General features: G+C 37.4%; 1 long non-coding RNA gene across 1 annotated transcript in view; it reads left to right on the forward strand.

Annotated features, from left to right (window-relative positions):
- Positions 1 to 15816, forward strand: part of LOC125964213 (uncharacterized) — a 77427-nt gene extending 61611 nt beyond the window's left edge. Inside the window, exon 2 of the long non-coding RNA XR_007476973.1 lies at positions 14095 to 15816. This is a non-coding gene — a long non-coding RNA (uncharacterized LOC125964213). The remainder of the gene's footprint in view (positions 1 to 14094) is intronic.
- Positions 15817 to 25761: the final 9945 nt, after the last annotated feature.

Consider the following 25761-nt stretch of genomic DNA (forward strand, 5'->3'; position numbering starts at 1 on the left):
GATTACAAGAGAAATATTGAATCTATTTACTACAATGAGTTCTTTAAATCATTTTGGTAGTATATTATCCTACACAATTTCATATAATTTAATTTTGGTCTTTCTTGTTATGTAAAAAATGTAATTCCTAAAAAGAATTCCATTAGAAAAAACTTTATTACAAATCTGGATTGTGTACTAGGATTAAAATTGACAGAAATGTATTATGCTCTACAAGTCTGTTCTTATACTATCAAGATATTTTATTAAGCCAGACAGGAAACATTGTCAATGAGGCCAGATCATTTATTTCCACTCTATTTTAATTATTTAAGCATTTTAAGGCATGTGCTCTGTAGTGTGATATGGTAAGAAGTTCGCTTTATCTCAATGGTTCTTCCTTAAGACCCTTAGCCTGATCTAATTTTCTGACAAACCCAAATTGAGGGACATTCTACGAAATATCTAACCAGCACTCCTCAAATGTCAAGTTCATTAAAAACAAGGAAAGCCTGAGAAACCAGCACAGACCACAGAAGACGAAGGTATGCCCCTAACTGCAATGTGATATCCTGGATTCGATCCTGGGATATAAAGAGGATATTAGTGGAAGAGCTAGTGAAATCCAGATAAAGTGCACAGTTGGTTCATAATAATGTATCAATGTGAGCTTTTGACTGTGACAAAAGTGCCGGCTGTGTAAACGTAAGCTGAGGACATCTCGGGAATGCCAGGTGAGAGGATCCAAGAGCTCTGCCTACTATCTCTGAAAGCTTTCCGTGCATCTAAACTTCCAAGATAAAAAGTTTACTAAAACGTTCTACAGACTGTTATTTTGGATACACATAGTTTTGCCTAAACGTGCATTTAGTTTCCTAATATGGAAATAAACACCTTTGTTGCAATGCACAATGGAATGAGTATGGAGAATCCTAATTTTGCTCATGAGACAAGGAAGGGCCCCGTTTTCAGATTGTGACCTTGGGGCCACCTGGAATGTGTGTCAAAGGCAGTCAGTTTTACTCAGATGTCCGTTCCCCTTTGCGTGTGATCAGTTCCCTCTTGCGTGTTATGTCTGCCTGGTACTTAGCCGGGAACATGGCTTCTCAGAATGAGGACCACATAGGTCGGGGTCCCTGCAGGAGGAATGGTCTGGATTTGGGGATGGGAGTGGACTTGGTCTATATGACTCCCAGCAAAGCATGTCCTCAAAAGTAAGGGTTCACCTTCCTTTGCCGTTCCCTCCTTCCTCTTGGCTGGCATGTACACATCATGTCTAGGATTCAAGAAGCTACTGAACAATGATGGGGAAGCCACATGTTAAAAATGGGTGGACAGAAGAAACACAAGTGAACAGCAGACCAAAGTTCTTTGTTTCCCTGAGGCCACCAAGGACCAATCTAGTCCTCATTTTCCAAACTGCAGATTCCATTTTTGTAAGAGTGAAATCAATTCCCATCTTGTATAAGTGTGCAATTTGGATTTTCTCTTCCTCCCAGCTGTAATTAATCATAAATAATATGAACTTCACTTTATTTTCTTTAAGTATAATATTTTGGAATACCTCGTATTTACAAATCTTAACACTTTTTAGAAACAAGAGACTGTGTGACTTCTAGACATGTTCTGAAAATATTTTAATCCTAAGTGTTTAAAAATCTTCTTTTCTCATTTGGTTTTATCAAAATATCTTGCTAGCATTTTACTCTAATGTCACCTAGAAACATATTTTGATTTATATTCTAACTGTATTCTAATACTCTCTCATACACAAACACACATTCATCACAGACAGCATGTCCAAACCCCTCCTGTACTTTCTCATATAGAAAATAAGAATAACATTTTCTGCAACTCAAAGTGTAAATCAAAAGATTCCAAAGTTTGGCAAATTACGGTCGACCCTAGTTAATGTCCACTCATTGCTCTAGATGACGGTCTTTATATCAACATCCTGAGCAGCATTTATTTATCCTAGACATTATTTTATATTAAAAACTGAGGCAGATTTTGGAAACAAATTTCAGAAGCAAATTTCTGCCTTTTCATTTTAGGCCTGAATGAAGTTAACAAAGTCTTCTATGGACTCTGGCTAATTCACTTACAATTGGCCCTTTTTCCCCACATTCTTTGTTTCTGTTATGAATTGGGCATTCATGGAACTTCCCCAGTCTCGCTGTGGAAGAGCTCTGCTGCCGTGCAGAGTACGTGTAAGGAAAAACGCCAGCAGCTCTCAGCTCTCCACCGACAGCTGCGTGTGTGCAGCGATCCCTCGGGGTGAATGCTGTACTCCTTTCTGGGAAATACACCAGCGTGTGAATGAGAACGGTACACGCTAGAGGAATAGCTTTTCATCTACTCTAATTTATTTTTCTAAAAATACATCTTTTATCTATACCTAGATATTTTAATCATTGATGCCAGAAAACTTCTTGTGACATGACTGTGGCTTGTAACCCCTTAGGTGAAAATTGCTGATAGGTGGTTCATCAATTCCTCTCTATACATGGACACCCAACTTCAAAAGCTGATTACTGAAAACATCTCTTTATCTCAGGGAGATCGTAAAGCCACCTAATCAAATTCTACCAATTCTTAGCACTTCACTGATACATGTACAGCACTCTTCAAGCTTGTTCTTCCTTCCTTTCTTCCTTCCTTTCTTCCTTCCTTCCTTCCTTCCCTCCCTCCCTCCCTCCCTCCTTCCTCCCTTCCTTCCTTCCTTCCTTCCTCATTCTAAAAATAAATATTGAGAGACTACTATATGCAGGGCCCTAGGTGACTGAGAGACAAAGCAGACAAAATTCACTGCCATTTTGGGATACAGAAAATAAAAAAGTACACACAATAAATAAGTGAAGGGTGTATGTATTAACTGAGAAAATGAATGCTAAGGATAAAAGGGAAAAAAATGGGACCTGTAAACAGGGGTAATGGAAACTTCTTTCTTAATAGGTTTATGGTGAATGAAGGAATACGTTATATAAAGCATGATTTTATACAAATGCTTATAGTTATTTCAGTATGAAGTGGAAATCTTTGAGTGATTTATAAATAAATGTATATATTTCCAAAGTGGAAAAACAAATCATTAAGATTTTTATCTTCTATAATTGTTAAAGTCATCAGAGGACCTTATAAAAATATTGTGTTTATATTTGTATTTAAATATTCGAATTTGAAGGAAGCAGTACAGTTAAGTGATAAGTGAAAGCAAGCAAATATATGTGAGCTAATTTTAATAGATAATTTTCTTCTATTGATTTGTTTAACAGTTAACATTTGTTTTGGCCATCTTTTTGATTATCTAATTATTAAACTGACTTTTAAACAGTAAACCTCTACTGGAAGATACTTACTTGTTGTCACCATTTTAAAACTAGCATAAAATTTTAAAGTTATAATTCTAAAGAGTTATGGGTTTTTCAGGGATTATTAAAATAACAGGACCAAAAATAATAACTTTATAAAATTCAGACTTTTTTTAAGAGAGTTTAAGATTCACAACAAAATAGAGAAGATAATGAGATTTCCTACTTGCCCCTTGCTCCCAAACATGCATAGCTTTTTCCAGTATCAATATCCCTACTGGAAGGTACATTTGTTACAAATGTCAGACCTACATTGACACATCATAGTCATCCATACAAAGTCCATACTTTACATTATAGTTCCCTCTTGGTGTTATGTTTCTATCATCCTTATGATATCATACGGAGTATTTTCACTGCCTTAAAATTCCTCTGTGCGCTGCCTGTTCATCCCTCTTCCACCCAACACCTGGTACCACTGATCCTTTTACTGTCTTCGTAGTTTTGCCTTTCCAGAGTGTCATATAGTTGGAATTAAATGGTATGTAACTTTTTGAAACTAACTTCTTTCTCTTAGTCACATGCATTTAAGGTTCCTCCTTGTCTTTCCATAACTTGATAGATCATTTTTTGTTGCTGAATAATACTCAATTTTATGGATGTATCACAGTTTATTGAAATTTTCACCTATTGAAAGACGTCTTGGTTGCTTCCAAGTTTTGCCAGTTATGAATAAAGAAGCTCTAAACATCCACACTCAGGTTTTAGGGTAGACGTACCTTTTCAACTACTTTGGAGAATACCAAGGAGTATGATTGCTGAATTGTAATAAGAGTATTCGTAGTTTTATAAGAAATAGACACATTATCTTCCTAGTAGCTGTACCATTTTACATTCCCACAGGCATGAATGAGAGTCCCTATTGCTTCAAACCCTCACCAGCATTTGGTGCTGTCAGTGTCCAGGTTGTGGCCATTCTGACAGGTGTATGGTAGCATCTCACTGCTGTTTTAATTTGCATTTCCCTAATGACACATGATACGAAGCCTCTTTTAATATGCTTATTTTCAAATAGTTTATCTTTTTTGGTGAGGTATCTATTAAGATTTTAATTTTAATGAAGTCCTGCTTATCCATTATTTTGTTCATGGATCATGTCTTTAGTGTCATATAGTTATTTTCATGTAGTTATTTTCCTCTGTCTGACTTACTTCACTCTGTATGACAGTCTCTAGGTCCATCCACCTAACTACAAAAAAATTTCATTTTTTAAAAATTCTATTCTTTATTTATTTTATCTTACTTTTTAATTGAAGTATTGTTAATTTACAATATTGTGTTAATGTCAGGTGTACAGCAACATGATTCAGTTATATGTACATATTTTTTCTTTTTCATATTCCTTTCCATTATGGTTTTTTTTTAACATCTTTATCGGGGTATAATTGCTTTACAATGGTGTGTTAGTTTCTGCTTTATAACAAAGTGAATCAGTTATACATATACATATGTTCCCATATCTCTTCCCTCTTGCGTCTCCCTCCCTCCCACCCTCCCTATTTTCATTTCTTTTTATGGCTGAGTAATATTCCATTGTATATATGTGTCACATCTTCTTTATCCATTCATCTCTCTATGGACACTTAGGTTGCTTCCATGTCCTGGCTACTGTAAATAGAGCTGCAATGAACATTGTGGTACATGACCCTTTTTGAATTATGGTTTTCTCAGGGTATATGCCCAGTAGTGGGATTGCTCGATCGTATGGTAGTTCTATTTTTAGTTTTTTAAGGAACCTCCATACTGTTCCCCATAGTGGCTGTATCAATTTACATTCCCACCCACAGTGCAAGAGGGTTCCATTTTCTCCACACCCTCTCCAGCATTTATTGTTTCTAGATATTTTGATGATGGCCATTCTGACTGATGTGAGGTGATACCTCATTGTACTTTTGCATTTCTCTAATGATTAGTGATGTTGAGCATCTTTTCATGTGTTTGTTGGTAATCTGTATATTTTCTTTGGAGAAATGTCTAATTAGGTCTTCTGCCCATTTGTGGATTGGGTAGTTTGTTTTTTTGATATTGAGCTGCATGAGATGCTTGTAAATTTTGGAGATTAATCCTTTGTCAAATATTCATTTGCAAATATTTTCTCCCATTCTGAGGGCTGTCTTTTCATCTTGTTTATGGCTTCCTTTGCTGTGCAAGAGTTTTTATGTTTCACTAGGTCCCATTTATTTATTTTTGTTTTTATTTCCATTTTTCTAGGACATGGTCAAAAAGGATCTTGCTGTGATTTATGTCATAGAGTGTTCTATGTTTTCCGCTAAGAGTTTTATAGTGTCTGGCCTTACATTTAGGTCTTTAATCTACTCTGAGCTTATTTTTGTGTATGGTGTTAGGGATTGTTCTAATTTCATTCTTTTACATGTAGCTGTCCAGTTTTCCCAGCACCACTTATTGAAGAGGCTGTCTTTTCTCCATTGTATACTCTTGCCTCCTTTACCAAAAATAAGGTGACCATATATGTGTAAGTTTATCTCTGGGCTTTCTATCTTGTTCCATTGGTCTATATTCTTGTTTTTGTGCCAGTGCCATACTCTCTGGATGACTGTAGCTTTGTAGTATAGTCTGAGGTCAGGGACCCTGATTCCTCCAGCTCCGTTTTTGCTTCTCAAGATTAATTTGGCTATTCGGGGTCTTTTGTGTTTCCATACAAATTGTGAATTTTTTTGTTCTAGTTCTTTCAAAAATGCCTTTGAGGGCCTCTCTAGTGGCACAGTGGTTGAGAGTCTGCCTGCCAATGCAGGGGACACGTGTTCGTGCTCTGGTCCGGGAAGATCCCACATGCCGCAGAGTGGCTGGGCCTGTGAGCCATGGCTGCTGAGCCTGCGCATCCGGAGCCTTTGCTCTGCAATGGGAGAGGCCCAACAGTGAGAGGCCTGCGTACCGCAAAAAAAAAAAAAAAAAGCCTTTGGTAGTTTGGTAGGGAATTCATTGAATCTGTAGAGCGCTTTGGGTAGTATACTCATTTTCACAATGTTGATTCTTCTAATCCAAGAACATGGTATATCCTACATCTCTTTGCATCATCTTTAATTTCTTTCATCAGTGTCTTATAGTTTTCTGCATACAGGTCTTTTGGCTCCTTAGGTATGTTTATTCCTAGGTATTTTATTCTTATTGTTGCAATGTTAAATAGGAGTGTTTCCTTAATTTCTCTTTCAGATTTTTCATCATTAGTTTATAGGAATGCTAGAGATTTCTGTGCATTAATTTTGTATCCTGCTACTTTACCAAATTCATTGATTAGCTATTAGATTTCTGGTAGCATCTTTAGGATTCTCTATGTATAATATCATGTCATCTGCAAACAGTGACAGCTTTACTTCTTCTTTTCTGATTTGGATTCCATTTATTTCTTTTTCTGCTCTGATTGCTGTGACTAAAACTTCCAAAACTATGTTGAATAATAGTGGTGAGAGTGGACAACCTTGTCTTTTTCCTGATCTTAGAGGAAATGGTTTCAGTTTTTCACCATTGAAAATGATGTTGGCTGTGGGTTTGTCATATATGACATTTATTATGTGGAGGTAAGATTCCTCTATGTCTACTTTCTGGAGGGTTTTATCACAAATGTGTGTTGAATTTTGTCAAAAGCTTTCTCTGCAGCAGTTGTGATGATCATATGGTTTTTCTCCTTTAATTTGTTAATCAGGCTTATTACATTGATTGATTTGCATATGTTGAAGAATCCTTGTATTCCTGGTCTAAACACTTAAGCATGGTGAATGATCCTTTTAATGTGCTGTTGGATTCTGTTTGCTAGTATTTTGTTGAGGAGTTTTACATCTGTGTTCATCAGTGATATTGGCCTGTAGTTTTCCTTCTTTGTGACAACTTTGTCTGGTTTGGGTATCAACATGATGGCGGCCTCATAGAATGAGTTTGGGAGTGTTCCTCTCTCTGCTATATTTTGGAAGAGTTTGAGAAGGATAGGTGTTAGCTCTTCTCTAAATGTTTGATAGAATTCGCCTCTGAAGCCATCTGGTCCTGGGCTTTTGTTTGTTGGAAGATTTTTAATCACAGTCTCAATTGCAGTGCTTGTGATTGGTCTGCTTATATTTTCTATTTCTTCCTGGTTCAGTCTCAGAATGTTGTGCTTTTCTAAGAATTTGTCCATTTCTTCCAGATTGTCCATTTTATTGACATTTAGTTGCTTGTAGTAATCTCTCATGATCCTGTGTATTTCTGCAGTGTCAGCTGTTACTTCTCCATTTTCATTTCTAATTCTATTGATTTGAGTCTTCTCCCTTTTTTTCTTGATGAGTCTGGCTAATAGGTTATCAATTTTCTTTATCTCTCAAAGAACCAGCTTTCAGTTTTATTGATCTTTGCTATCATTTCCTTCATTTCTTTTTCATTTATTTCTGATCTGATCTTTATGATTTCTTTTCTTCTGCTAACTTTGGGGTTTTTTTGTTTTTCTTTCTCTAATTGCCTTAGGTGTAAAGTTAGGTTGTTTATTTGAGATGTTTCTTGTCTCTTTAGGTAGGATTGTATTGCTATAAACTTCCCTCTTAGAACTGCTTTTGCTGCATCCCATAGGTTTTGGGTCGTTATGTTTTCATTGTCATTTGCTTCTATGTATTTTTTGATTTTCTCTTTGATTTTTTCAATGATCTCTTGGTTATTAAGTAGTGTATTGTTTAGGCTCCATGTGTTTGTATATTTTACAGTTTTTTTTCCTGTAATTGATATCTAGTGTCATAACCTTGTGCTTGCAAAAGATACTTGATACGATTTCAATTTTCTTAAAATTACCAGGGCTTGATTTGTGACCCAAGATATGATATATCCTGGAGAATGTTCCATGAGCACTTGAGAAGAGAGTCTATTCTGTTGTTTTTGGATGGAATGTCCTATAAATATCATTTAAGTCCATCTTGTTTAATATATCATTTAAAGTTTGTGTTTACTTATTTATTTTCATTTTGGATGGCATGTCCATTGGTAAAAGTGGGGTGTTAAAGTCCCCTATTATGATTGTGTTACTGTCGATTTCCCCTTTTATGGCTGTTAACTTTTGTCTTATGTATTGAGGTGCTCCTATGTTGGGTACATAGGGATTTATAATTGTTTTGTCTTCTTCTAGGATTGATCCCTTGATCATTGTGTAGTGTCCTTCTTTCTCTCTTGTAATAGTCTTTGTTTTAAAGTCTATTTTGTCTGATATGAGAATTGCTACTCTAGCTTTCTTTTGATTTCCATTTGCATGGAATATCTTTTTCCATCCCCTCACTTTCAGTCTGTGTGTGTCCCTAGGTCTGAAGTGGGTCTCTTGTAGACAGCATGCATGCAGGTCTTGTTTTTGTATCCATTCAGCCAGTCTATGTCTTTTGGTGGGAGCATTTAATCCATTTACATTTAAGATAATTATCGATATGTATGCTCCTATTACCATTTTCATAATTGTTTTGGGTTTGTTACTGTAGGTCTTTTCTTTCTCTTCTGTTTCCTGCCTAGAGAAGTTCCTTTAGCATTTGCTGTAAAGCTGGTTTGGTGGTGCTGAATTCTCTTAGCTTTTGTTTGTCTGTAAAGGTTTTAATTTCTCTGTCGAATCTGAATGATATCCTTGCTGGGTAGAGTAATCTTGGTTGTAGGTTTTTCCCTTTCATCACTTTAAATATGTCTTGCCACTCCCTTCTGGTTTGCAGAGTTTCTGCTGAAAGCTCAGCTGTTAACCTTATGGGGATTCCCTTTTATGTTATTTGTTACTTTTAATATTTTTTGCTTGTGTTTAATTTTTGATAGCTTGATTAATATGTGTCTTAGCATGTTTCTCCTTGGAGTTATCCTGTATGGAACCCTCTATGATTCCTGGACTTGATTAACTATTTCCTTTCCCATATTAGGGAAGTTTTCAACTATAATCTCTTCAAATATTTTCTCAGTCCCTTTCTTTTTCTCTTTTTTTCTTCTGGGTCCCCTATAATTCGAATGTTGGTGCATTTATTGTTGTCCCAGAGGTCTCTGAGACTGTCCACAATTCTTTTCATTCTTTTTTCTTTATTCTGTTCTGCAGTATTATCTCCATTATTTTATCTTCCAGGTCACTTATTTGTTCTTCTGCCACAGTTATTCTGCTATTGATCCCTTCTAGAGGATTTTTAATTTAATTTATTGTGTTGTTCATCATTGTTTGTTGCTCTTTAGTTCTTCTAGGTCCTTGTTAAATGTTTCTTGTATTTTCTCCATTATATTTCCAAGATTTTGGATCATCTTTACTATCATTACTCTGATTTCTTTTTCAGGTAGCCTGCCTATTTCCTCTTAATTTGTTTGGTCTGGTGGGTTTTTACCTTGCTCCTTCATCTGCTGTGTGTTTCTCTTGTCTTCTCATTTTGCTTAACGTACTGTGTTTTGGGTCTCCTTTTCACAGGTTACAGGTTCGTAGTTCCGGTTGTTTTTGTTGTCTGCCCCTAGTGGCTAAGGGTGGTCCAGTGGGTTGTGTAGGCTTCCTGGTGGAGGGGACTGGTGCCTATGTTCTGGTGGATGAGGCTGGATCTTGTCTTTCTGGTGGGCAGGACTGCATCCGGTGATGTGTTTTGGGGTGTCTGTGACCTTATTATGATTTTAGGCAGCCTCTCTGCTAAAGGGTCGGGTTGTGTTCCTGTCTTGCTAGTTGTTTGGCATAGGGTGTCCAGCACTGGTGCTTGCTGGTCATTGAGTGGAGCCCTGTCTTAGCGTTGAGATGGAGATCTCTGGGAGAGCTCTCGCCATTTGATATTACATGGAGCTGGGAGGTATCTGGTGAACCAATGTCCTGAACTCAGTTCTCCCACCTCAGAGGCACAGGCCTGACAGCCGTCCTGAGCACCAAGACCCTGTTAGCCACACAGCCAGGTACGTGGGGAGTTTCTTGCCTTTTGGGAAGTCTGAGGTCTTCTGCCAGTGTTCAGTAGGTGTTCTGTAGGAGTTGTTCCATATGTAGATGTATTTGTGGGGAGGAAGGTTATCTCCACGTCTTACTCCTCTGCGATCTTGAAGGTCTCCCTCTAGGCAAAACCTTCTAAGCTCCAACTCATCCACTCCCGCCCAGATACCGTTGACGTCACGGGATTCCCGCTATCTCATTGGTTGACATTTCCTCTCCCTGCTCGTGCATGGGAAGGAGGGAGAGCTGTGGTCCCTGGGGGTCAGGGAAGTGGTTTCTGTGGTGACTGAAAACTGGCTGCACCCGAAGCGCCCACCATGGTGCTCATTCTTAAACTTTTAAGGGCAAAGAATGATTTCTATCAAAATTGATGATTCTTGCATTTGCAGAATCACATTCAGGTGCTTAACTCTATCTAAATGCGGTGATATGGTTAAAAAATACTTTTACATTAAAAAATAATAATATAGCACAAGAATTGACAGAAAGTTAAATTAGGGCCACGATCAGTAACTGCTGATACTAAAATTGAACCTAAAACACAGAGTAGAGGTGCTACAAAATGAACTCAGACTATAAGTTCCATGAAGAAAAGAACTATTGTTGGGATTCACTGATATAAATCTTAGAATGTATATGTACTTTATAGCCTAAGATGAATTACTTATTGTATGTGTGAATGAACATATAAGTGTCCTGGATGGTAGATAGCAATTTTGCTTTCATTTTCTTTCCTGGAGAAACTATCCACAAAAAAAGAACTTCTTCCCAGAGAAGCTTAGTTGTATTGAGTAAAGTAGTAAAGGGAAGAATCATTCCTACAGGCCACAGCTAATTGTTTCTTGGGGAAATTAAGGAAAAAAAGGACAGGACTGAGCAGTTTTTTAAAGTTCCATTATTTCACAAAAGTCAGTTCACCAGAATTAAAATTCTGAAGACTATATCATGTTTTTGATATTGTAAAAAGACATTCTCTGGCTGAGCCAAAGGGCCCTGGTAAGAAGACAAAGGCTTTGTGAAAGAAGTAGTTTTGAGTGTACCTTGGTTGCCCCAGACCTGCAACAGAAGCTCAGATTACTGCTGCCCATGCACCCTGGTTTCACCTCTAATGAGGGAAGTTGCTACCAGCACCTAGAAACAGTGTTATGTTCTTGTTATCTTAGGTCTCCATGTGAGAAATGCTTATTTCACATACACACGGGTAGAGAATTATTTGCATGTATCAACTGTCCAATTTACAAAATAATAAACTGTGTTAATTGAAGTTGAAAGTATTGGAACCAAATCGTACTTGCCTTGTTTACAGTGGAAAATAAAGTTTAACAAGGAGACATATATTACATTGTATAGGTAACAAAACTTAAAAAATCAATATATTTGTATTTAATATTAGTTGACCTTCAAGAATAGCCTTGATTTCTACTTTTTTTTTTTTGGTACAATTGTATATCAGTTCAAATTTCTAAGATTCCTAAGTCAGGATGGTCATCCCTTCTTGCTGGGCTTCAAGCTGAAACTATATAACAATAGCAAACATTGTACTACGTTACCTAAAGAATAATATAATAAGGATTTAAGTTATGCAGTACAGTTTAACATTATTACTGGAACTGAGAAAATGGGAGATCAAAATGAACCAATGGAATTATCAATAAAGTTTTATAGACTCTTTTTACTATCACTCAAAAATTGAAGGAATTTCTACTTATTAACATCTTATGGCATTGATACACTTTGATTTATATTTAAAGCCTGTATTTAATTTCTATCAACTAAATGTAGACTTCAAACTTGTGATTTTCCCATAAGTAAGCTTTCTAATGCAATTAATCATCCTGTTTCTTTAATTATAAAGATCTGATAGAATTTCACACATGTTATCACAGTGGGACTTGCAAATATGCAAATATTAAGAATGTATATGTACTTTTTGACCCATTACCTAATCTGACACCATTAATTGAGCACTTCTGTGATCGCAGTCTGAGAATGATATCAATAAAGTTGTCTGAAACACTCCACAGGAGGTGTTATAAGTCTAGGATGCCCATTCTCATCATTAATTTTCAGATCATTTATTTCACATGAAAAGAACACTAAAGACTTTCAAAGTGCATATTATACGTTCAAATGTGCTCACTTTTATTAAACAGCCTTGACAAATTCTATAGTTAAATCTTTATTAAGTAAACATCATTTTTCCCAGAAAATTGACATTGCACTTGAACGTTGTCATATTTTTAAAATATCTCTTTAAGTGATTGATATTCACAGAAGTTGGAGGCTTCTAGTGTTTGTAAATTTGGTTGACGATCCAAGTAAGAAGCAGTGGGAACAAAAGCACGTCAGAGAAAACGTAGAGCAGAAGCTGAAAGCCTATCAGGAAACGAAACATCAATTACATGCAGGTCTCAAAATTTAGGGTCACTAGGTAATAAAAATGGAGGGTTGAATTTTATCGAATGAAATGGAGGAATGCATTCAGCAAGTGACCTGATTAAATTCACAGACCACATTGATTTCAAAGTTTATTTTTTAAATATCTAGATGTAAATTAAAAATTACACTTTGAGAGTTGTGTTTATTTCTTCTTGCTTTTTAAACAATGGTTTGAGTATCATCAGGTAAATGCAGTTGGGGTCTTTTAGAGAAAATTGTTGTTTGACAAGAAATAACTTGGCAGTTTCATTATGTTCGAATGTGTTGTCCGTCCACCCAACCGCACCTTCAAACGTGTTAGGGAATTGGCTTCCTGCGTTGCCTTAACCTAGATAAAGTGAGGTGGGTACAAGTAGGAAAGAAAATTTTGTTTCATGCAGACAATTTTACTTAACATTTAATGCATTCGTAAATTTAATTTAAGATAGCCTTCCATGCAAAATATACTGAATGCCTTACGTGTTGGAGACATTTAGAAGTTTCAGTGATTTATTTTGTGCTGACACCAGAAATTCAATGCATACATTTATGAGATTGAAACATGTGCTGTGAATATAATGGTCCAACATTTCAGTGATTTCAGAGTATAGCAATACAGTCTTCACTAGCCTGAGAGCTCATGTTAGCCTAGCCAGACCCTTTCCCAGCAAGGGATTTCAACCCTGGATACATGTCAGAAACTCACTTAGAATTTTGAGATACCTAAACCCCCATTCCCAGGTTCCAAAACAGAGCAATTCCATGAAAATCTATGGCGGTAGCTCCTAAACATCGCTTTTTGTTAAGGACCTCAGGTGCACCCGGGATGGCAAACCATTCACCTGAGAAATGAAGTAAAGTGACAGCCTCCTCTACCATCGTTCTTCACACAGAGCAGCAATTGTCAACTGGGGACAGTTGTGTTTGGGGACAGGTGGCGAAGTCTGGGAACACTCTTGGTTGTTACACTGTAGGGGTATGGTTGGCATCTGGACGGGAGAGGCCAATAATGCGGATGAATGTCCTACAAGGCACAGTCCCATGCAGGAAGAATTGACTTGGACCAGAACACCCATAGGATCAAGGCTGAAACATCCTGAGATAGAGTCACTAGTTTCTCATGACCTGGGAGACTGAAGACCAAATCTATGTATCTATAATAATTTTTAAAATACCTGCTATTTATTTTCTCACTCTAAAAACTCTAAGAAAGAATAAGAGAATTTCCCCTTTACTTTCAACTTTAATTTGCTGTTTCTACTGCTGCTTATCTCGCCTGCTGAAAGCGGCTCTTTTGTCCCTTTCCTGTTTACCCATTTCTGTCCCCCTCTAACCTTAAAAACCTAATTATAGGAATGAGGTCACTGGGCAATTTAACCTAACTCTTGACTTACACTCTCCCGAATGCACACCATGTCTTGCCTAACCTGTTGATTCCTTTCCCAGACAAAAAGAAGGAAGAAAGAAGAATTCAGTAGTTAAAGAATGAGTAGCTCTCCACCTCCAACTGCGCCCTTAGCAATCCTGCAGGCAGATCACATGGGCAAGATGACCTCTGAAGAATGTCAGCCAGCCTGCACACAATGGAGAAGGATGCAGAACCCAACCTCCTGCCTCATTGACTCATTGAGATTCTTCCCCCTTTTCTCCCTTGGAACACTGTCCTGGCTGAGCAGAATCTTCAGAGTTGTTCTCTGGACACGAGTCCACCTTCTCCCCAGGTGGCCAGCTTTTCTGATTAAAGCACCCTTCTTTTCTACTGACACTTGTCTCTCAAATTATTGGCATTTGAGCAGCGAGCAGCCTAACCTGAGTTCAATAACAAGGAGAACAGCCCGTCTGAAAGTGGATGGATAAGAAAATAGTTGCAGGCAACTCCACCCTCCCTTCCTCCCTTCCTTCCCTCATTTCTTCCTTTCTTCCTTCCTTCATTGTTTTTGCATATTTAACCATTACTTATATGTTGCCAAAGCAATTGCATTGTTAGGTTAAATAATAACTACAAGTTAAAAAAAAAGAAACCAATCAAAGCAAGCAACCATGATGGAGAGAGCTGAATACAGACTGCATTATTGATTATCTGCCCATATATCCTCATTGTGATCTTGTATAGGCAGCCAAGAAAATAACACACTTTCAGAGGAAAGCACATTTTAGCACTGCTATGAAAAAAATAAATAAATGAAAATAAATAAATAAATATATAAATAGCCATCTAATTATGAAAAAATGTACTAATTTTTTTAAATAATAAGCTTGTCAAAAAATAGATAAATTATAAATTGTAATAGATAATTACTATTGTGAGGCAGTTTGAGGTAGGAGATGAGAGAAGCTGGTCAGACATGAAATAATTTGAACTTGAAAGCGAGGTCAGGGTTAGAGAATTTAGATGCTGTTTGCTTGGTGGGAAAGAATTGCCTTCAGTGAAGACAGTGTAAGGAAGAGCAGAAAAGAGGAGAAAACAGCTTTGGTAAAGGGACAATTTTTACGTTAAAAAATGAACATCAAGTCTATACACAAAGGGCAAAACACTAATCAAAAGTTGTACAATTATTTGATGTTTTAGTTGATGAGTAGAATTCAAGCCAAATGGGTGTATTTCCTCCATCGTCAAAGGTTTTATCACAGGGAGGAAAAGAGGCCATTTAAATTATCTAGATATTTATTTTACCCCTATTATATTAAATTAGCATTCCTAAAGCCTCAATGGTCTTTTGCTTGTAGAGTGAGGTAAGTCAGAAAGAGAAAAACAAATACCCTATGCTAACACATATATATGGAATCTAAAAAAAATTGGTTCTGACAAACGAAGGGACAGGACAGGAATAAAGACGCAGACATAGAGGATGGACTTGAGGACGGGGGAAGGGGAAATGGTAAGCTGGGACGAAGTGAGAGAGTGGCAAGGACATATGCACACTACCAAATGTAAAATAGCTAGCTAGTGGGAAGCAGCCGCATAGCACAGGGAGATCAGCTCGGTGCTTTGTGACCACCTAGAGGGGTGGGATAGGGAGGGTGGGAGGGAGGGAGATGCAAGAGGGAAGAGATATGGGAACATATGTATATGTATAACTGATTCACTTTGTTATAAAGCAGAAACTAACACACCATTGTAAAGCAATTATACTCCAATAAAGATGTTAAAAAAAAAAAAAAAGATAATATGACTCCAGTTTCCTCCAGTAAAGGGAATTGTAGACTTGACCTCCTAGCGACTAATTACAAACTCTAGGTAACTCAGGGTCTCAGAGCTTCCATGAGGACCTGCAGTTGGACAGGAGCAGCCATGTCCAGGGCTGGCGCTAGGATTGCCAGGCCCTCAGCTTTCAGCAGGCTCACACCCCATGAGGGGCAAAGGTTAATTGGTGCAAGTCTATGTTGCTCATATACTTAGGCTAAAACTTTTCTTAAAGATCTTTGTCTCTATGTCATAATTGCCCTGTTCTTGGGACTGTGCTTTGCCTTGTTTTCTGGTTTGAACTCTTTGCTGAGGCTGCAGACCCTTGCTGACTCCCAACCCCAAGCAGCTCCCGTTGCCCTCTCCTCCCTACAGCACAGCCTCTGGTCTCTGAAGTGGTGAGCGGAGGAGAGTGAGGTACATAAAATGAGTGATAGTGATGAACTCAAGCTCTCCAGGTGAGTGAGTGAGTGAAAACACAAAATCTAAAGAACAAACACTTGGTAAAGCAGTCCGTGATTCTTGACCCCAAACTAAGTCTTTTCTGGATCATAAGAGAACAAGGCAGCATTCATCATTTGGATCTTGCATGTAAAAAACAGAATGAAATATTCACAGTGATGCAAGTTGGCTTTGAAATTAGCCATCCTTGGCTGACCCCAGTCAGCAAATTGGCACATTCGCTGGAAATGATGCTCAAAGCAGCTCACCAGAGGACTGGGGAAAGCAGGTTCGGCTTCTCTGACAGAATATACGGCAGCGTTGCCTTTGGAATTCACATTCACGCTTGACACTCTAAACATGGAGATGTGCAGAAAGATGATAAATTTAATTAATTTATTTTTTTTATGAGCTGATTGATCTAATAACAAGTCTACTTACCTCAGATTTTAAAATAGCCCATGGAGTGCCTCATTTCACGCTGTGAAGTACTTCTGGGTGGAGTATCAAAGAAACTTAAATTAAATCCGTGCATCTTATGGTTGGGGGTAGCTCACTAGGAAGATGCTGATAGAATAGCTATGGGCCAAAAGGAAGATGAGGCTGGTCTTTGGCTCAGGGCCTCCTCCACACAGCCTTTTACTCTCCCCCACCGTCATCATCCCGATCTGCAGACTTCTGTAACACCAGGCAATTAAATAACAAGTGGGCCTTAGAACAGTAAAATTCCGGAGGTCCTCCTCCTATAGCCATCCTCAAAGACATATACATTTAACGATGAGAATTTCAAGTTAAAATGATGGGGGCAAGCTTCAGGGGGACGCAGCTGCGGAGGGCGACGTCTCTTACTGTTGATTAGTAGGACCAGCCTGAGGCGGGAGGAGCTTGAGATCCATCCTCTGTGCTTCACGGGAGGCATCAGCTGTTTGGCGAACTAATTCTTTTCTTGTTCTCTGTATTTATTTTTTATACTTCTGGCTTCTCTTCTTCCTCAGCGTATTTGTTCACATTACCTCCAAATTCCTTATGTATGTTGTATTCAATGTTGAAAAGAGAATACCAACCACTTTATTGTAATCATTGACCTGCGATTAATAGAAAAAGTAAGTAGTTTGGAAACTATTCTTACACAGAAACATGCATCGTATTTAAAACCCTATTATATAATGTCAAACTTGGACCACTTTTTGATAAAATCCATTCATCTTGAGATCCTTACACTTGACAAAAATGTCATTTACCAGTTAATCTCTTGCACAATATTCATTGTCTTGAATATGTTTGGTAAACAATCTTTAAATAGCTATTTGACCTCAGATGTCAGTGGGTCGGCCCTAAGAGTTGTAATTGCTTGACCCAACATTGCTGCATGAATATATAGGCTCCTGTCTCCTGTTAGAGACAGGAGCCTGTATAAACAGGATTAAGTTCAAGGGAAATCACATGGAAAAAAAAATATAGACCACAAATACCAGGTGGGACAAGTTTGCTCTTGTGCAAGTATTTTAGGACACATTTAGAAATGGTCACCCGTGACCACTGGGTAAGCGTGAATCAGCACAGTGGAACTACAACGAATAAGGCAAGTCACACAGTGACACGTGAACCAAAAAATACAGACCTGTCACCCATTTTGACCAATCCACAGTTCACCAGAAGCAATAAATTACACTTTGGGGGGAAAGGAAGTGTAATATAATCAGTATTTTAAGATGTCAGAGTCAATTTCTGCCTTCTAGAAAGTTCTGAATGTTAACTTGTGTGGCTACAAGTGAGAACTATAGAAATAGTTGAATGAAAATAAAAATTACACTTAAATCATCTTAAAAACCCAAGTACCAAATCTTTGTCTAACTTCACTGTTGAAACAGATTTATGTCTATAAACTGATGTTTGATGAAAGAAAGAGCAGGACTTTAAGGGCAAATCTTTAGTTTGAATAAAAATAACAAGGAATTGTTAGGTAAACATCATAAGAAAATACACGTCTCTTTCAGGATGTCACTGCATATCTTCTGCATATATTCTGAATCTACTTTTTATTCTTTAATAGAGGTTAATATTTTTCTCCGTCAGCATATTCTATATTATGTTCTATATGATTCTTGTTGCTAAGGAAATGGCCTCATTTCTATTTTTTGTATGATTACTGCTTTTATGAGGGGATGTTGTCAACTTGTGTAACTTGGTCAAGTGATGAGAAACTGGACCAAAGTCTCTTGTGTTATTAGCATGTTTATTGACTCTGTGGATAATACATCATTTACAAATAAATACATTTCTTTTTAGTTCTTATTCCTCATTTCCATTTTTTTATTAAGTTTGCCAGGACCTCTATTACTATTTTTATCAGAAAGAGAATTTATGTCAAAAATCTGCAAGAAACAGCATAGTTAACTGGGAGACTCATTGCATTTAAGAGTAGGAATAAGGCAAAGATCTCCATTATTATGTATTTTTTGTATTTAAATAATTCTTCATATTTATTAACTTAAATTTAATAATTGTATATTCCAATCTTCTATCCCTATTTCAATTACATTAATGGAAATTGGTGCTCTATTTCTTCTTACACCAATTTTTACATTTTACATTCTTTCTGAAATGTATATATTTAGTCTTTTTTTGCAACTGTTTAGCTAATACATTTTGAATTTCAAAATTCCATTGTAAACTGTTCAACTTCTCATAGATTGTGTTCATCTCTTCTCTTATTTTGTGTAGAATATATTTTAATGTCTTTCTTTTTGAAAGCTTTGTTTTCAATAATTATAAGGCAAAACCACTTCAAACATCCCATTGATGATAAGTAGCAAAGAGAGGAGAGATTTACTGCCATGGCACAAGCATTTTTGTATTAATAGCTTCATCACATAATTTTTGAAATGTATCTATGATAGCTGTGAATGCTTAAAAATGTTTGTAAATGTTAACAACTAGCTTATATATAGATTGATAGAATATTGCAGTTGGTATAGTCAAAATTATGAGTCATGTGTGCATCGCCACCAATTCCAAATACATTTCTATTCCAACGCTTTCTTAATTCAGCACAATAATGTCTGTGTCATGATGCTGTGCTCCCAGGAAATTACTATTCTTATTATCATTGCAAATAAACATTTAATATTCAATGTTGAATCCCTAACTCAAAATACCACTCAACTTTTCAAAGCTTTGATTTCAAAAATTGGATTACAGCGTCAAACAATTATTGGAATTAACTGGGTTTTTTTCTATTTTAAGCATCATATGATAATAATATAAAACTGGCATCTTTCACATTTTTGAAATTCTTCTTCTGTTAATGGAGCCAACTATCCCTTCCCTGTTTGTAAATGCATAAAGAAAACTTGGAATAAAATATGAGCTGAGGGCTTCCCTGGTGGCGCAGTGGTTGAGAGTCCGCCTGCCGATGCAGGGGACACGGGTTCGTGCCCCGGTCCGGGAAGATCCCACATGCCGCGGAGCGGCTGGGCCCGTGAGCCATGGCCGCTGAACCTGCGCGTCCGGAGCCTGTGCTCCGCAACAGGAGAGGCCACAGCAGTGAGAGGCCCGCGTACCGCAAAAAAAAAAAAAAAAAAAAAAAAAAAAATATATATATATATATATATATATGAGCTGAGTTTAGAACAGCCAATTGTTTTAAGTGAAACATCACTTTTACAGGATGTTATGTGAATGCAGGTGTCTCACCTTCCATCATGGTATTAATACAACTCCTAAGTTTTGAAGTTAGAGCTGACATTTTTTCAGCAGCATTTTTTCTTTGGTTTTTCATGTGGTACATGACACGACCCTGATGCTGGATATTAAATATCCACAAATATTTTTGCAGGTTACATGCTTATCCTCAACTTCCTTGAGGACTGCAAACTGAGTTTACAAATTCTTCTTATGCTTGCAATTTTGTTTTTGAGTTCATTACTGTGGAAGGGCTTATTCGACTAGAATTGATGTATTGGGCACACAGAATGAACACAGGATGGGGACACATGAGGCCCAAAGAGACCATTCTAGACACTGGGAGGGGGAAGGGTAGGCTGGGACGAAATGAGAGAGTAACATGGACATATATACACTACCAAATGTAAAATAGATGGCTAGTGGGAAGCAGCTGCATAGCACAGGGAGATCAGCTCGGTCCTCTGTGACCACCTAGAGGGGTGGGATAGGGAGGGTGGGAGGGAGATGCAAGAGGGAGGAGATATGGAGATATATGTATGTGTATAGCTGATTCACTTTGTTATACAGCAGAAACTAACACACCATTGTAAAACAATTATACTCCAATAAAGATGTTAAAAAATAAATAAATCGAGTGAGGCTTCCTGGAGGAATTCAGTCGCCTCGTGATCTTTATTAACGTTCATGTTTAAGATATAGGAAAGATAGAAATAATTAATTAATCCAATATTTCTCCCAAATATGGTTTTGTTTAGGGCCCTAACTTTTTAAACATGTCTTTAAAAAATAAAACAAGAAAGAAAAGAGCAAAACTCTTCCAAGGAGTATGCCCAGGAACTACTGTAAAGTCTCAAAATGAAAGATGGAAGAGACCAAGTTCCTTTATTAATATCGTGTGATCTCAAAAAGTGTGTCAAAGTGCCTTCAGTTCAAAAGTGAAATATTTGTCATCTTTCATTAAACTTGATGCTGCCCATTTTGGAGTACCTAAGATGTGATGTGCTAGGGCCTTGCCTAATTCCTACTCCTGTTACTGCAACTTTATGGGTTTTTAAAATGAAAGTTAAAAATCATGGAAATAGTTGAATTAACCCCTTAATTTTCATAACTTCAGTCAATCTTTCTTTTTAAGTCATGTCCAGGATTGTGCATACAGGTGATTTGCACTACAAAAATCACACCACAGTACACCCTACAACTCCCCTGATGGTTAAAAGAAACATAAAAAATGTAGAAGACAGCAATTCTTAGAAACTTGTATCCTACCGCTATGCTGCATTTATCTTTTATAACACCCACAGTCTCTTTATCATAATTAAATCATATTGCCACTACATTTTCTTTTTGAATTAAGCAATTGTTTTAGGGTAAGATATTCATTTTTTGCTGAAAGTTGCATTTAGAGAGAAATCATTCAAAACAGCCTAGTTCTTAAAGACACATAACTTGTTCAGGCAAAATATGCCAGGATATAAGACTAGGAGAATGACCCATGCATAGGCAACAAATAATCATTGGACAGAGTTAGAAATTTCAAGAGAACTAGCTGCCAACCTTTGAAATACTTCTTCTGCTCAAGTTCACTTATACATTCATTGATTCATTGTTAAAAGTGAACAGAACTGGTATTTGTAGAATGCTCTGCCTCAAGGAAGACTCAGAACAATGTTGACATTGCCACAAAATTCAAGAAAGGTCGAAACTGAAGCACCGCCGTGACTAAGCTTCACATGCAAACATACTTTGAACAGTGAGAGAGATGTCATAACTAATATTTTAGCCAAATATCATAGATTGGTCATTACTGGTGATTTTTTAACTTTAGTAACAATGTATACATTCATTTTTTCCATAAAATACCTGATCTTCACATTAATATGAGTTAGCTGGACTTCTACCTCAATCCTTTGGAAGCTATCTTCTTATTTTACTTTATTTGTAATAAGAATATTCCTTTTTTATGTAGGTATGTTCAAATCATCTTCTACTTTTCAGTGCCCTGTGTGAAAAAAAAATGTGGAGATGTAAAGTTTAAGTGTCTTTGAATGCCTATAGAAAATGACGGTGCATAGGCAAACGTGCTGTTTATACCCTATCACACAACTACGAGTGAGGGTTTGGTCCATTTTTAACAACGACAGTTCTCTTAGAAGTGGACATGGTATCTTCAGATGAGGATGACTGACCTCCCACCAGAAGAGTGCAAGTTTTGTTTTTCCAGTAGAGTGGATGAGTTTGCAGTTGCACATCTACACTCTTTGTCTTGTTTCTCCTTATGACCAGTGACACATGTGTAAGAGTTAACCATGAACTTGAGACATGAAAGCTACAACAATGGCAAAAAGCCAACCTAACCAGCCAACAAAGAGATCAAACCTGTGATCTGGCCCTTATTAGCCCCACACTCAAAGCAAGTGAGTTAATCATTCACAGACTAATGGGGCCCAGACTACATTTGTTAGCTTGTCTTTAAGTTTCTCCTAGCTTAGCCACATGTATGGATAAGCAATTAGTAAAAGCTATCCTATCACAACATATTTAAGTGCAATATTTTTTTGCCAAATATTTGTAATTTTTGTTGTTCCCAAACTTGTATGTTGCAAATTTTCCATATGTTAATAATCATAAACTTATTTTAGATATTTAAATATGAGTATTTTCATTGCTGGGAAACTCATGGACACTAACAGTTTTAAAAAAGCTTAATACTCGTTTTATGAAAAAAAGTAGGGATAAGCGACCATTACTTGGGAAATCAACCAAACGATGCCGCCTGTGTTAGACTGTTTCCCACTGAAAGTACCATATTTTCAGGATATGAGCTGTCCCAGAGCAACCCTACAATATTACTAGGTAAACCATCTCATTATACAATGAGTAAAACCAATACAATTGAGCTGGGAAGACACTTCATCTTTGGGGAGAAAATGACTTTATGTATTTATGTATGTATGCATTTATTTTTAGGAAAATAGTTAGAAAATTCATGAGGTGAGTAATGAAGAGCCTAAAAGGAATAAAGTTCAAAAGTTTTAACAAATGTACAGGAGTTCCTGGTATGAAGAGAAGATCTGGCCAGTTGGCAAGAATACAGAGCAAGAGATGGAAAAATTACCTGAGGACTTTTTAACAGCAGGACAGTATAATATTAAATTTTAAAGATGTTTTCTGTTGTTATAATGTGAGCTCTAATACCATGGTCTTAAACTCTGACAGACAGTTTTACAGAGATCCCTTATTGAAATATAATATATGTTTGTGGGAATATTCATGGCAATGATGATGATATTTATGTTGATATGTCATCATGATGAAATTAAGGTTAAATAATAATCTACTATTACTAAGTGCTCACTAGATGTCAGGCATTGTATTGACTGCCTTAAATCATCAATCCTCATATAGCCCTTGAGATGCTAGAATTTTTATATCTCTTTTACAAATGAAGAAACTGAGACATAAAAAAAGGTTAAAATACATGGTTTTTTTTGTTTTATTTTTCCAAATATCAGATTTTTAATTTGGAAGATTCACCATCTTGTGAGTCTTTTAAAATTTTTTTAAATTAAAGTATTGTTGACTTACAATGTTGCATTAGTTTCAGGTGTACAGCAAAGTGATTCATTTATACATACATATATATCTATCTTTTTCAGATTCTTTTCCCTTATAGGTTATTACAATATATTGAGTAGAGTTCCCTGTACTATACAGTAGGTCCTTGTTGGTTATCTATTTTACATACAGTAGTGTGTATATGTTAATCCCAAACTCCTAATTATTTCCTCCCCTCCCTTTCCCCTTTGGTAACATAAGTTTGTTTTCTACAACTGTGACTCTTTCGGTTTTGTGTATAAGTTCATTTATATCATTTTTTAAAGTTTCACCATATAAGTGATATCATATGGTATTTGTCTTTCTCTTTCTGACTTACTTCACTTAGTATGATAATCTCTAGGTCCATCCATGTTGCTGCAAATGGCATCATTTCATTCTTTTTTATGGCTGAGTAGTATTCCATTGTATAAATATACCACAAGTCTTTGAAAGAAAAGGCTTTGGTGCCTCTACAGAAAGCAAACGTTTACACCCCGTTGATTTAGGTACTAAAAGGCAACTGAGGTTTATCAAATGAAAGCCCTTAGCCAGGACGTTGAATCCCCAGCAAGCAATGCAAAGATGCAGGATTTCTCAAAATCCTTTCATGGTTGCATGTTCGCAGGGCCATCTATTAACTGGCAGCTCTGATTTCTGTCACTTTACTTCCTGTCTTGGTTCCTGGGTCTCAAGTTTACCCAGAGGTACATCAATTCTGTAAATTGATAGCCACGTAATCCATTTTCTGCTTTGGTTATTTGACTAATACGGCTTTGGTAGGAATGAATGAAAAGCCACAGGGGACTGTTGAAGAAAGTAATTGTGCAGAAGCAGAAGATGGGAGCTGACTTTGAACAGTGATTTGTCAAAGAAAAAATGATGTATGAAAAAGAAGCAAAACAACAAGAAGAAAAGATTGAAAAAATGGAAGTTGAAGATGTGAAAATTATGCTATTAAAAAGCAGGCAGAGATCCTGCAAGAGTCCCGGATAATGACCCCAGGTTGCCAGTGCAGGTTGGAAGCTGCATATACTGATCTTCTGCAGCTATTAGAGAGTGAAAAAGACTTGGAAGAAGCTGAGGAATACAAGGAGGTACATTTAGTACTGGATTCAGAGAAGTTAGAAGCCTGAAGTTTTTCTGTATAGGGTGATTCTTTGCATGAAGTCCTGGGATCCATTCTACACTTCATTATTTTGGGGAACTCATAGATATTTCCAGGGCACCAGGGTTGATGCGTCAGCTGGTACGGCACAGCTCTGGGGTGGCCCCCATGGTGGCTCGTGGCCGGGGCGACCATGGTTGGCTGCATTGCACTGTGACCTTTCAGCGTCATGCCACTTGTGGGATACCTTCAATGTCACTGCTGAGCAGGCCACGGATTCCTTAGCATGTGGGAGAGAACTCACTTAACAGTGTCTCTAACTTATATATAGGTTACCTGCCTGAGGTCAGAAACTGGACTCCTTCTAATCGAGGCATTTATCATAGAAGAAATTGATTCAGTAGTGATACCGACCAGGGTTCTTGGCCTCCTTGATCAATAGAAATTGACTAGAGGCCAGAGAAGAAATTCAGGCAAGGCTTTATTGGGGCCCCTGCTGCAGCATGAGGGAAGGAGAACAAACAAGAGGTTTTCTTGCTGGCTCGCTCCCTGAGGGGGGATGAACTAGTTCCTTATAAGGCGTGAGGGCAGGGGTGTGTCCAGGGCTGGGGTCAGAGGGGCGGCTTAGGTGTTCTGCCGGCCCCTTAGGTGGTGTTGAGTGGAGGGGGCGTGTGTAGTTCCCTGTTTTTGCTCCCGAACCCCTGCTTTTGCTCCCGGCTCTTCAGAAGTGGCCGTTGTTTTGTTGTTCTCTTTGTATCTTGTCCATAATTTGCCCCAACTGCTCATGCATGCAGTTATTTTTAGTCCCTCACGGTTTCTTTGTATCTGTTGCTAGAGGAGACGTATGTCCAGGTACAAACATGGCAGCAAAGGGTCCCAGGTCCCAGCCTGTCTCAATAGCATTTATATTTAAAGTGAAAATAATGCAACGGTACAGATGAACATGACACCATGAGATTGACTGTTCATAATCACAATTCACATCTCCACATCTTCAGTTACAAGTGGGTACTTTTAGGTCTACCTGACCTCCTCTGAAGAACTTTGTGCCTTGTTTCATCGTGTGTGTTGTGTGTTTTTGGTTTGAGTGAGACGGGAG

The sequence above is a fragment of the Orcinus orca genome, chromosome 4 (assembly GCF_937001465.1).
Source record: "Orcinus orca chromosome 4, mOrcOrc1.1, whole genome shotgun sequence".
NCBI classification, from domain to species: Eukaryota; Metazoa; Chordata; class Mammalia; order Artiodactyla; family Delphinidae; genus Orcinus; species Orcinus orca.